Source organism: Dasypus novemcinctus, chromosome 21, assembly GCF_030445035.2.
Source record: "Dasypus novemcinctus isolate mDasNov1 chromosome 21, mDasNov1.1.hap2, whole genome shotgun sequence".
In the NCBI taxonomy this organism is placed as follows: Eukaryota; Metazoa; Chordata; class Mammalia; order Cingulata; family Dasypodidae; genus Dasypus; species Dasypus novemcinctus.
This window is the reverse complement of record NC_080693.1, coordinates 54,557,674-54,570,965: the sequence shown is the minus strand read 5'-3', so window position 1 is coordinate 54,570,965 and position 13,292 is coordinate 54,557,674. Positions and strand designations below refer to the sequence as shown.

Sequence of the window (13,292 nt, the reverse complement as noted above, 5' to 3'; positions counted from 1 at the left end):
ATGCTTCATCACTAAGGTAGGAGGCACCTCCCTTTAAACTCTCTTCATCCCTGCTGCTAAATGTCTCCTTTTCTAGCTGCTTCTGGGAGCCTCCTGTTAACCTGTGGCAAAAATGTATTCCTTGGACTCGGGTTACTTTCCTGCTGGCTGATTTTGCCTGGACCTTTTTTCTTTAACTGATATAAAATTCACCGTTTCAACCATTTTTAAGTGTACAATTGAGCGGTTTTTAGAATATTCACAGTGTTGTGCAATCATCACTACTATCTAATTCCAGACAGAAACCCCATACCCGTTAGCAGTTTCTTCCCATTCACCCCTCACCTTTGCGTCTGGAAACCACTAAATCTACTTTCTGAATATGGATTTGCCTACTCTGGACAGTTCGTATAAAGGAAATCATATAATATGTGACTTTTTGTGTCTGGCTTCTTTCACTCTGCATGTTTTCAACATGAATCAGGATTTCATTCCTTTTTAGGGCTGAATAATACTCCATTGTATGGATAGACCACATTTTGCTTATCCATTCACCACTTGATAGACATTTGGGCTGTTTCCACTTTTTGGCTATGACAAATAATGCTTCTATGAACATCCATGCACAGGATTTTATGTGGCTATATGTTTTCAGTTCTCTTGGGCATTGACTTAGGAGTAGAATTGCTGGGTCATATGATAACTCTATGTTTAAGTTTCTGAAGAACTGCCAGACTGTTTTCCAGAGTTGACCAAAGCAGTTGACCATTTTACATTCCCACCAGCAAGGTATGGGGGTTCCAATGTCTCCATATCCTGGCCAACACTTAATTTCCATCTTTTAAAAAATTATTATTATAACCATCCTAGTAGGTATGAAGTAGTTTTCATTTGCATTTCCCTAATGATGTCAAGCATCTTTTCATGTACTTACTGCTATTTGTATATCTTCTTTGGAGAAATGTCTAAGAACTTTGGCCATTTTATAATTGGGTCACTTATCTTTTTGTTGTTGGAGTTAATTGTTCTTTATATATTATAGATACAAGTCCCTTATCAGATATATTATTTGCAAATTGTAGGCACTCCTTACCTAAGGAATTCCTGCTTCAAAGATCTCACACCTACAAATGACCAATTGCATATTTCATCCTTTCCTGGCTTCATCCAAGTGTTCACAAAGCTGCCTGGGTCAACAGCTCCAGCCGGGGGACAGAGAGGGAACTCTCTGGGTCCTGTATGTAGGTGGTATATGGGACTGTAAGAAGTTGGGATTTGAGGGGCTTTAGGCCTGCTTATGCTTCAGTGTCTGAAAAGTCCATGGTTAGTGTCACCAATGGGTTAGAAAACAAAATGGAAGCCGTCATGTCCAGCACCAGACTGAGTCATATTGGAACCTGAGGCAAAAGGCAAATGCAGTAACACTGATCCTGCCTTTATTTAACATTTTAATATTTTTTGACAGATTTTTTCAGCATTAATTTGGATTTTTAAATATTGCCTTAAAATATTATTTATCTTGATTCCTGAGATTTTTTGGCACTCCCTTAAATTCTGTGCCTAAGGTGAATGCCTTACTAACTGGTCCAGGCCCAATTGTGCTTACAAAGATTTAATGAGTATATGTTGCCAAGCTCATACTCTATCCAACACAGCTCATTTACTAGGTGGGTTTGCTGGTTCTAGCCCTTCCACCTAACATGACCTCTTCCCAGACCCAGTCCCCCTAGAGATGGAGTCCTGCCTTGAAATTCCCAACCCCTGGCTCCTGCCACTCCCTGCTGCCAAATCCTCAGCAGCCCCTTATGCTGCCTGCTCGGGCCTCCTATCGGACACCATCAGACCCTCTGAATACTGCACATGACCCCTCAAAGGAGAGCACCTGCTGCCCCTAAACCACCTGTCCAGCTGATCCTTCCCTGTGTCCCTGTATCTGACTCTCCTGGACCCTCATGCCATCCTCCCATCCTCTTCCTTTACAGCTTGCTTCCTGCTAGGCCCTTCCCTGAACAAATGCCCCACCATTGTGAGATTCTTTCTTGTTTCTTGGTATAGCCCTTATCATGCCCTCTTGAGTCAAAAACCACACCCTTTCCCAGGCCTGGAGCTGGCGTTTTATCTACGTTGAAGGCATGTGCCACATTTCCTATGCTTTACTGGTGTTAACCCATATGCACCGCATCATAATTTTATGAGGCGGATACTCCTGTCATCTCCATTTTACACATGGGCAAACCAAAGCCCAGAGAGGTCAAATCACCCACCCAATGTCACACAGATAGAAATTGGCAGAAGTGGGCTTTGGAGAAGTGGATGTGGCTCAAGCGACTGTGCTCCCATCTACCATATGGGAGGTCCAGGATTCAATTCCCGGGACCCCCTGGTTAGGGCAAGCTGGCCCGCATGGCGATCTGGCCCAAGCAGAGACCTGGAAGAACAACATGATGCAACAAAAAGAGACACAGAGGAGAGACAATAAGAGACACAGCAGACCAGGAACCTGAGGTGGCACAAGAGATTGAGCACCTCTCTCTACTCTGGAAAGTACAGTTCCCAGTGCTGCCTAAAGAGAAGACAAGCAAACACAGAAGAACACACAGAGTGCAGACAGTGATAAATAAATAAATCTTAAAAAAAAAAAAAAAAAGGTGGGCTTTGACTCCATGTTCTAGAACTCATCCCTTAACCACTTCGTTACTTAGCTTCTCAGAATCTAAGAAGCTCTGCTCTACAAAAGCCATGCTTTCTGAGAAGACCTATAAAGCACTGGAAAGTTTGGAATCAGACAAGTCTTGAATTTGCTCTGTGACCGTGGGAAGTTGCTTTCATTCTTCAAGTCTCAGCTCCCTTATCTTGTATTTCTATAATGATCAGCACTCAAAACACACAGGTCACAATCATCAGCCCCATCCTTTCTTAGGTTAAAAACTTAGCTACAGCAGATGTGTTGAGAGCAGTATTTAATTTAATTTTAGAAGAAAACCACTCTATTTATACAGGCTTTTATTGCTGATGGAGGTAGTGAAGCATGGACTTTGGAGGTGGACTGCCTAGGTTTAAATCCTGACTCTGCAACAGTGTGTGGCTTTGAGCAAATTCTTTAACATCCCTCTGCCTTAGTTACCTCATCTGTAAGATGGGGGTGGTAATAGCAGTATATACTTACCTTGAGCAGGGCTGTGGTGCTGATTATACAAATTAATACATGTGTAAAGTCCTTAGGACAATGCCTGGTACACACAGTAAGTGCTACATAAGTGAAAACGGTTATTAGCCTCTGGGGTAAGGGGAACCAACCAGTTTGTTCCCACCTTTGAGCAGTCAAGGAAACCAAGACCCTGGGGGCCTAGACGACTCGCTCAAGATCACGTGGCTCTGACACAGTGAACCCAGGATTTCAATCCAGAGGCTTTGCTGAAAACGAAACAAAACAAAACTTGCCAGCTCCTCCATTTCTCCTGAGAGTTTTTCTTATTTTCATTTCCGATACGCTGACTCCCAGGTCACCAGTCTCCAGCCTCCTTCAGCCTCCCCTGCAAAGCCAGGCTCCTCCTACCGGCCATCGCTGCTGTGCCGCACAGACCTGGGCCCGTTCAGCCGCTGTCCACCTACACCTCGCAGCTAGAGCTCTGCAGAATAACAGCCGTCAGCGGGGAGGACATTTACCCCCATGAGGTGCCTAATTATGCAAGCCCCGAACACGAGACAGGAAGGAGAGACTGTGGCCTGCCCAAGGATGATGGATGACACGGGCTGGTTTATCTCCCCCTTGTAGGGGCCACAGGCTCTAGCCGGAGAGCAGCTCAGCCGCCGTATCTCAGTTGCTTTGTTGCAGGCGCTGGGGCGCTGAAGGCTGAACTCGGTTAATATAATTCCCCAGTGACTCACTCCCTGGAGAGGACCCGTGATGGATCATTAAGCTGTCTTGGAGCTTATTTCAGGCCCACACCCCCAAGATGAGCACTCTCAATTTGTTTATCAGGTCCCCGACAATAGGCCACTATTCTCCTTCCCCACAACTCGGTTACACAATCTTTCCCCGCGTGTCTTTCAGCCACCCACTGAAAATCTGTCTGTACACCGAGCACGCGCTCCCTCTTCCTCCCCGCAACGCCCCGCCGGGCGTGCCCTCTCGCGGCTCCAGGGGTTCACTCACTTCCTTCTCCACGAGCTCAGCTCTGCACACCAGATCCACCTAAAAGGAAAGGACTCATTCTTCTCCCTGCACCCTCAGCTGGGCCGATTTTGTTTCTCCCCCTGCCCCCCAGTTCTCTCATGTGCACTCACCCCAAACTGGATTTAGGCCTCTGCATTAGCTAGTTTCTAGTGCCTTCCTGGCTCTTCCAGTTCCTCTTTGATCCAAAATTCTTGGATTATCATTAAAAAAAATTTTTTTTAAATGTTTACACTGTACATTCATTAAATAGCTGATTCAATCGTGCACTTGCAGGGAGTCCATCGTCACAGAAGGACATAGTTGGTTTGGCCATAGAGTCCCTCGGAGACTGCATTTACTCCTCAACTATGGTCAGATTCCCCTCACTAGTCTGGGTTCTTTGGAGCCGGGAAATAATATCCAGATTCTTTTCTCATTTCCCCCCTTTCTCTCTTTCTCTCTCTTTATAGGATTGAACCCAGGACTTCGTACATGAGAAACAGGTGCTCAACCACTGAGCTATATCCATTCCCCTTGGACTGAATCTTTTTGTAAAAAAAAATGTTTAAGGGGAGCAGGTGTAGCTCAGTGGCTGAGCACTTGGTTTCCCTTTTACAAAGTCCTGGGTGCAATCCTCGGTGTCTCCTGAAAAAAAATTATTTAATTCATTTTATTAAAAAAATAAGTAACCCATGTTTACTATAGAAAAAATGATAAAAATCACCCATTATACTGTTCTCCAGAAATAATCTCCATGAACATTTTGGGGGTACATCCTGTTGGACCTACCTCACGTTCTAAAGCTTTCCTCTGTGCCCTGCTCATTGGGCCCCTCTGAGAGGTCTCCCAAGCCTGATGCCCTGGAAGCATGCATAGGGCATTTCTAAATAAGCATCTGCTATAGCACAAGCTGTATCTGTCAACTTGCATGTCGATCTAGATTGGGGAATCCCCCTCGTCATGGCTTGGCTTCAGGTGAGAATTTCTTGCTTGTATTTCTGGAGTAGTCCCCTTCTGGTCTCCATGCTCCACGTGCCCTCCAGCAGAGCAAGACACCAAGACACGGTCGGGTCATTCCTCTGCAGCGCTTCAGGGATTTGCCATTACCTTCTGGACAAATCTGGACTCTTAGCCTGGCATTAGCGGCTCTTCTGACATGAGGCTGGCTTACCTTTCCAGTTTCATCACATGCCTTCCCACTAAGGATATTCATGGTACACCCTTATCAGACAACTTGTTCTTCCTAGAATGGGGCTGCTCTTTGCACCCCAGGATCTTTGTGTGTGCTGCTGTCCCTGCCTGGAATGATCTTCCTTTCTTCTTCCTTTGTCTGGCTAATTTCTATTCTTCACGACCTAGCTCAGGAATCACTCTAGGAAACCTTCCCTAACTACTGTATGCCCAACTCTACCCCATCTCATTTATGCATGTCTCCTCTGTGAGGACATAACATGCTACGTTTAGAACTTGGTTCACTATTAAAAATATCCTCTCTTGCCTATCTCCCTCACTAGATTATGAGTTACTCTGAGGCAGGGATGTTTTTTAACTTTTGGTTTTTTTGTTTAGGTGTTTTTGGTTTTCTACCCATTAACAAAATGTCAGACCCACAATATGTATTTGGCGCAAAAAAATTATTTTTTGATGCTTTAAATGTGAAAAGGAGAAATGAACCTGTAGCTTCTCAATGCTATTCTCGTTTAGAAGGTAAACATTTTTATTAGATCCAAATATAATGTAAATTTCAAAATTGATCCAGACACAAGTTTACACACACCTATGATCACAATGCTTGATATTCACAAAGTATGGCTATGCAAATTACCTTTTAAAATCTCATTTCAACCTCACAATAGCCACATGAGATAGAAATTATTTCCAGGTTACAGATCAGCAAGATTCGGGGATATATCAGGACCTTAAAAATAGAAAACGGCAGGGCCAGACTTTGAAACAAGGTCAAAATAATGATCATCTCTGAAGAAACCATTGGGATTCAATTTTCTCTAATGGTTTTGGATGCAGAAATTGTTTTCCATTGAAAGGACTTTCCAAAACTGGGTCCCTTCTCATCTGGTTCCTCATAAGTTAGTAGATGAACAATGCTGGGTCCACCTCTTTTTCAAAGGTCACAAGGGAACTTATGAGGAAACCGTAGACAGGGAGATTTTGGTGCAGCTTTCCTGACACCACGTTGCTCAGCTCCTCTTTCCCTTCTTTATCTCACCAGCAGGATGAACTTCCCCAGGCATCTCTCCTCAGCCAAGCATTTTCCCTTCAGCTCAAAGAAGGTGGTGAATTATTACCCACAAATAAGGTACTGCCAATCCATGCCCAAGGTGCATGGGCCTTGACAGAGGGACAGTAACACTGAATGTTCCTTACTAGTGGAAAAATGCCTTGAAATGTTCTGTAGGCTTTCATTCACGCATTCACCTGGGAAACATTTCCAGAGGGTCTAGTCCTAACAGTTACTAACAGTAGCTACCCTTCCTGGAGGGCTTAATGTGCCAGAGGCACTGTTCCAGATGCTTCACAAGTAGTAGGTCATTCACGCCTCAGTGACCCTCAGGGAGGCACCAGTATTATGACAGTTTTGTAGATTAGGAAACGGAGAGACAGAGAGGGTAAGTGACTTGCCCAAGGCCTCAGAGCATTTGGGACACTGCCTCTCCAGCCTTGCACAAGCCTCTCTAACAGCTTTGGGAACATGGAGGTGATTGTAACACAGGTCCTGCCCTCAAGGAGCTCCTGTGCTCGCGCTAAGACATCTGGAGCCAAGAAGCTGCAGTATCCTGTGACGTCCAGTCCCCTGCAGTGAAGACGAGCAAGGTGGTAAGGAAGCACAGGACAGGAATGTTTAAGGGCTCGCTGATGATTGGAGGAGGAGCCCTAGAGGAGGCCTCCCTTTAGCTGGGCCTGAAAGGATAACAAGGAGCTCAGCAGACTGCAAGGGTGAGGTTTGTTGTGGAGACTGATCTTTGCAATGGGGGATAGAACATGCAAAGTGTCGAGGTAAAACAGAATAACTTGTGTGAAGAAGAGTGAGAAGTTCTGAGTGGTTGACTCACAGGGTCCGCAGGGGAAAGCAGCAAGAAATGGCTGGAATAGCAGGTTGGGGACCCTCCAAATCACGGAGAGTCTACAGAGCTTGTCCTTTATCTTGTGAGAAATGGAGTTATTGAAGGCATTTAAACAGAGAACTTCCCTGATTAGATGTGTGTTATCCTATGAGGAAGGGGGAAGATGGACAGGTGGGAGAGAGTTTAAAAAGGAAGCCAGGCAATTGACAGGGAACCTCTCTTCACATCAGAGGTCCCCAGGATCGAATCTCGGTGAATCCTAGGAAAGACAAGAAGAGAAGACAAAAAGAGAAATAGATACAGAAGATCACACAGGGAAGCAGACTTGGCCCAGTGGTCAGGGCATCTGCCTACCACATGGGAGGTCGGCGGTTCAAGCCCTGGGCCTCCTTGACCCGTGTGGAGCTGGCCCACGCACAGTGCTGATGCGTGCAAGGAGTGCCGTGCCACGTAGGGGTGCCCCCTGCATAGGGGAGCCCCACGCACAAGGAGTGCGCCCCGTAAGGAGAGCCGCCCAGCGCGAAAGAAAGTGCAGCCTGCCCAGGAATGGCTCCGCACACACAGAGAACTGACACAACAAGATGACGCAACAAAAAGAAACACAGATTCCCGTGCCACTGACAACAACAAGTGGACAAAGGAGAACAAGCAGCAAATAGACACAGAGAACAGACAACTGGGGCTGGGGGGAAGTGGAGAGAAATAAATAAATCTTAAAAAAAAAACAAAAAACCCATAGATCCAATTTAGTTTGTGTGTTCCAGCCCTTTAAAAAAAAAAAAAAAAGAGGGGGAAAAGAATTCTTGGGGGAAAAAAGGAAGTCAGGGGAAGCAGATGTGGTTCACACAATTGAGCCCCTGCCTACCACATGGGAGGTCCCAGGTTTGGTTCCTGGTGCCTCCTAAAGAAGACAGGTAAGACAGTGAGCTGATGTGATAGGTTGGTGTGGTGAACTGATGCAACAAGATAATGCAACAAGAGACAAAAGGAGGAAAACGTAACGAGACACAACAAAGCAGGGAGCAGAGGTGGCTCAAGCAATTAGGCGCCTCCCCCCCACATGAGAGGTCCCAGGTTCAGTTCCTGGTGCCTCCTAAAAGGAAGATTAGCCCAGAACGGACAGACACAGCAAATGCAAACAACAAGGGGGTGGGGAGAAATAAAAATAAATAAATCTAAAAAAAAAATAGGAAGCCAGGAAATTAGTTAAAAAGTGACTGAAATGAACCAGGCAAGAAACACATAGTTCTTCAAAGGAGTTGTTGGAGAAATATTTTAAAAGGTAGATCAACAGATTTTGATACCCTAAAGCTTCTCACTTGGGCTTGCATGAATGGGGAGGACGTTAACCAAGGCAGAGGAGGAAGGAGGAAGAGCTGGCTCGTTCATCCATTTATTTGTTAGCAGACCTTTGGTCAAAGAGCCAGGCTTGGGGATCCAGGAGTGGCTCAGATATAAGCCTGTCTTCACAGAGCCCATAGTCTAGGGGTCAGGCCAGCAAGTAAGGAGACGAATTACAGTACAAAGTGGAAGAAGCACCACCCACAGAGTTGGCTTCCCTGAGTCTTGTCATCCTGCGCCCACTGGCATGACCAGCCCTGAAGTCAGCAGTGGTTTCCTCCCTGCCTCCTTGCTGGTCACTCTACCACCCCCTCACCGGGGTTATCCAGCCTGGCTTCCCCAGGACACACAGGCCAAGAACCTGCTGTGAATATTAGAGTTTGGCAGAGCTGGAGCCAGGGCCCAGCTCCTGCCAGGGCAGTGCAGAAACTGGGGGCCTGGGTGAGTGAGCCACGTCACACCCATCTGGGCAACTTGAGCCCAAATGCCAACAGAACTGGGTATGGACATGTAATCCGACGGGCCAGGGCTGGGGAGGCAGAGCCTGGAGTTTGGAGTTGGTAGACACAAGACAAGAACAAGCCAAAACGTGCCGGAGTGATTGCCCTAAACCCTGGGCGCTCCCAGCTGCTTTCCTTGACAGGCTGGTATATAAAGCAGGAGCTTGGGCAGGCCGACAGGGTCAGGGGTAGGGCGCCAACCAGAGAGCCTTCCCTGCCTGATGCAGAGACACGGCGGGTCCCCACAGCTTGGTCTCCTGGGTGACCCACAGGGAGTCGCCCGAGTGTGCTGTGGATTGCAAGGAACGAGGGTTTGCTATCTCAAGTTGTTTCAGCAGGAGGAAAGTCACAGGAGAGACAGAGGAAGGTGGAGAGAGGAGGCCAGTGCGCAGACCACAGGGCCTGAGAGCAGGACTGTCCCCGCTCGCCCTCCCAGTCTCCTCTCTTTAAAAAGGAGAAAGAAGGGCTGCGTCCAGGCGGCCAGTGCATTGAGGGGAGAGGGCAGAGCCTGCTTGGGATGCTCACAGAATTCAGGGGCCCTCTCAAGACGTTCAGGGCATGAGGACATCAGCCACAGGAGAAAAGGTCATGGGAATCCAGAGAAACCGCGAACAAGAAAGGGAACAACAACGGGCAGAGAGTTGTCTGACTTCTTGCAGCAGCCTCATTTCAAACGATGGCGCCGACCGCGGCTGTGGCCCCTTGGGGAGGCAGAGGTGGAGGGGAGTGGGCGGAGGGGGGCTGGCCCGCATGGGCATCAGACCCTGACCTCGGGGAAGCCTGACCAAGCCCTGGTGGGAGATGACAAGGGGCCACGGGGTGGGGGTGGAGTGGGCTCTGCAAATGTCTTAATGAGGAGACCAGGCAGCTGGGGCCCGTGATCCATCGCAGCCCCCTCTCGGGCTTGGCTGTTTTATTGGGAGGCCTCTGCATTGATCATTCATTGCAGGCTCTTCGTTTTAGTAACTTTAATTTGCACCTGGGTTGATCAGCAATTGCTCTTCCTGGAGGGTGTAATTAGGGTTATAAATAAAGCCAAGCGGAGAGTCTGGACGGTCGGCTCTGCATTTGCGTCGTGATGTCCCGGCCCCAGCCCCCAGCGCCCTTCCCAGAGAACAAAGGTCCTTCTCCTACATTCCGTTCCTTGCCTCGTTGGCTTAGACTGGACGCTGAGAGCTCAGAGAAGCCCACATTCGCCTCTTTGGAAGGAATAGAGGTTGGTCTTTGATCTTCCGGAGCCAGACAGGTTGTGTACCTACTGTGGGAGGCTTTTCAAATTTAAAAGCCTAGCATTAAATCACTCCCAGAAGTCCCATCTCGTATCTGAAACCTTCCCAGGCTCATCGTAGGGATCCTTTCCCTCTGCCTCTCCCACAGTCCTCCTGGCTGGTCTCCCCACATTATCCACCTCCGTCTTCAGAGTGATCTTCCGAAAAGCAAATCTCTCCATGTCTGGACCCTCCTTGAAAGCCTCCCAGGGCCCCACAGGATAAATTAGATCCCCTGTAACTTAGCACATGAGGCTTCCCATAATCTTTCCCCATACTCCTGCCAAACCATGACAAGACATTTCCAAACATAGCCAACCGCTCTGGACTTGGTAGATGTGACTCCCTTTTCTTTGGTTACCCTCCCTTACTTCTTCACATGGCAAACTTCTATACACCCTTCAAGGCCCAGTTCAAATACACACCCCTCCAATGGGTCTTGTCTGATTCATTCCGACAGCCACCCCCTCTCTGGAGCTCCCACAGCATTTTATACTCATCCATTGTTAGTCTCACAGATTACACTTGACTCATCAATCTTGCTTGCCTTTATGTGACCCCCGTTATTTGGTCTAATATTCGTCTTTTTCTGTCTTAAACCCTGTGGGTCATATAGTTTTAGATTTGCAGGTGCCTTTCAGGCAAGGATTGTGTCTCTGAGATTTGTTTTCTTTAAGGCTTAGCCCAGATAAGGGCTATTTGTGGAGAGAGCAGAAAATGTTCTAGGTGATAAAGCTGCAGCTGCATAGTGACTATGTGTTTAAACCGGCATGGTTTAATAGGACTTTCCATGATGACGGAGATACCCTGTATCAGCACTGGCCAGTGTGGTAGCCACTGGTCATGTGTGGCTGCAGAACACTTGATCTGTGGCTGGGGCAATTGAGGAACTATTATTTTAATTTAACTGATTAATTTAAATGTGGCTAGTGGCTCCCTCCTGAACAGCCCAGGTTTAGATTAAAACCAACTTGGAATGAAGATTAGCTTAAAGAGGCAGTCTACCCACATCAAATTCAGCCCCTCACAGCTATTTTGCAAACTTTGAGTAAAATAAACAATAGTGGTAATGATAAGAGATTAAATGTTATTTTGAAATCTCAAACTGGGGCAGCATCACAGGTTATCATCTCTCTGTCAAACTCCTGACAGTCCAGGGCCACATCATCTACAGAGTCACGTAAAACATGCTGAGACTGGTGGGATTATGCCAGCGTGTTAAGTGCCGGCTACAGAAGGTGGACGAGAGCAGCCACCTGGTCTCCAGGAACTGGCAGCGCTATTTTCTCAAGCAGGAGAGAATGGCTTCTTAGGTACCCGGGGGCCTGGAGAGTTAATATCCCAAAGGTCCTCCAGTGAAGATCTTCCTGTATCCTGAAGGAGCCATGTCTTGGCCCGGCCCTAACAACTTGAGAAGGGGATAGGAATAGGGCATGCTCCGCAGATGTGCGGTGCCAGGCTTGCTTGGTTTCCTTACATCTTGCCCCAATGGCAGATCCTTCTGCCTGGACTTTCCCACCTCTAGGCAATTAGTAAGGTTTCTGACATAAAGAGAAAGCTTTACCCTTTCTCTTTGATCAGCTGCATCCTTTTTGAATTAGGGGAGTCCTGTGCATTCTGGTGACGGATGGCAAGTTGGAGCAATGAGTCCGAAATGAAGGTGAGAGCCAGAGGGATTCTAGCTGAGGTGGAAAACTGACAGGGGAAAGAGCAAAATGTCCTGCTCCACAGTTTGCTTGTGGAGTTATCAGCCTGCATGGATGAAAAGGGAGGAATCAGGAAAGGCACTCAACTGCCTCTGGCCTTGGGAAGAAATGGTTTTACTGGGGCAGGTGGCGGGCAGGGAAGAGGAGAGAGGTTGCCTGCGTGTGGCAGTAGCTCTGTTTAAAAACACTTTCACGGGATGGTAAGAAAAAGAAAAAGGAAAATAATTATAGCATTTCAGCCAGCACTGCATCTGCTTAAGCTCAGGTATAAATAGGTCCTTCAGCCCTCCCTTGCTCAGCGGGGCCACCTACTCCCAGCACGAGCAGCACCCTTGAGGAGGCAGGGGTGAGGGGACCCCTCTTGCTCCCTGAAGCTCCATACAGCCTTGTAAAATAGCAGGCCTGGATGCAGGACCGCGAGCGCGTCATCCAAAAGCCCTTCCTGCTCACACGCTGTAGAACGGTACAACCATTTTGGAGAAGAGTTTGGCAGTTCTTGGGAAGTTAAATAATGTGCTTCTCCTTCCAGCCAGCAATCCCACTTCCAAGAGAAATGGAAACTCATGTCCGCACAGACTTACGGGAGAATGTTCCTGGCAGCTTTATTCGAAATAGCCACAAAGTGGAAACAGCCCAACTGTTCAGAAACAGGTGGATGGACAAACGGGGCTATATCCATCTAATCGACCGTTTCTTCAGTGAAATAAAGGAAAGACCCAAAGACAGATGCAAGGCCGCGAATAAATCTTGAAACGATTATACTGAGTGAAAGAAGCCAGGGGAGGAAGGGTGGAAACTGTCTGATAACGTGATGGACAGGCGGACCTACACCGTAGGGACAGAAGCAGGTCAGTGGTTGCCTGGGACCAGGGCAGGGCAGCCGCTGGGACGGGGCAAGGGGAGGCTTGAGGGTGTGAAAGCGTCCTTGATCCCCGCGCTGGTTACGCGCCACATACGGCACTGAATGTACACCGAAAACCGGTACCTTTTATTGTATGCGAAGTAAACCTCGACAAAGTTGATTTTTAAAGAAATAATCCTTTTCAGGAGCCTGGATGAAGAGGGAGCTGAGCCTCTGCCTCGTCAGAGGGGGCTGTGAGGTTGCCAGCAAACGCCTTTCCAGAAAGCCAGACTGAAGACCTAGGACGGACGCCTCCCTCCAGGCCCCAGTGATACTGCCAAGCTGGAAAAACGGCTCCCCGGCAGGCTGGAGAAGGCCTTCTCTGGCCCTTGATCCTTAAAAGGCTGGAATTACTGGC

At 47.7% G+C, this 13,292-nt stretch overlaps 1 long non-coding RNA gene across 1 annotated transcript; it reads left to right on the top strand.

The window, feature by feature from the left end:
• Positions 1-11,923: 11,923 nt before the first annotated feature.
• Positions 11,924-12,758, top strand: LOC131275031 (uncharacterized). Its single transcript, XR_009182429.2, has 2 exons — positions 11,924-11,987; positions 12,563-12,758. It is a non-coding gene; the product is annotated as an uncharacterized lncRNA (long non-coding RNA).
• The last annotated feature ends 534 nt before the right edge of the window (positions 12,759-13,292 follow it).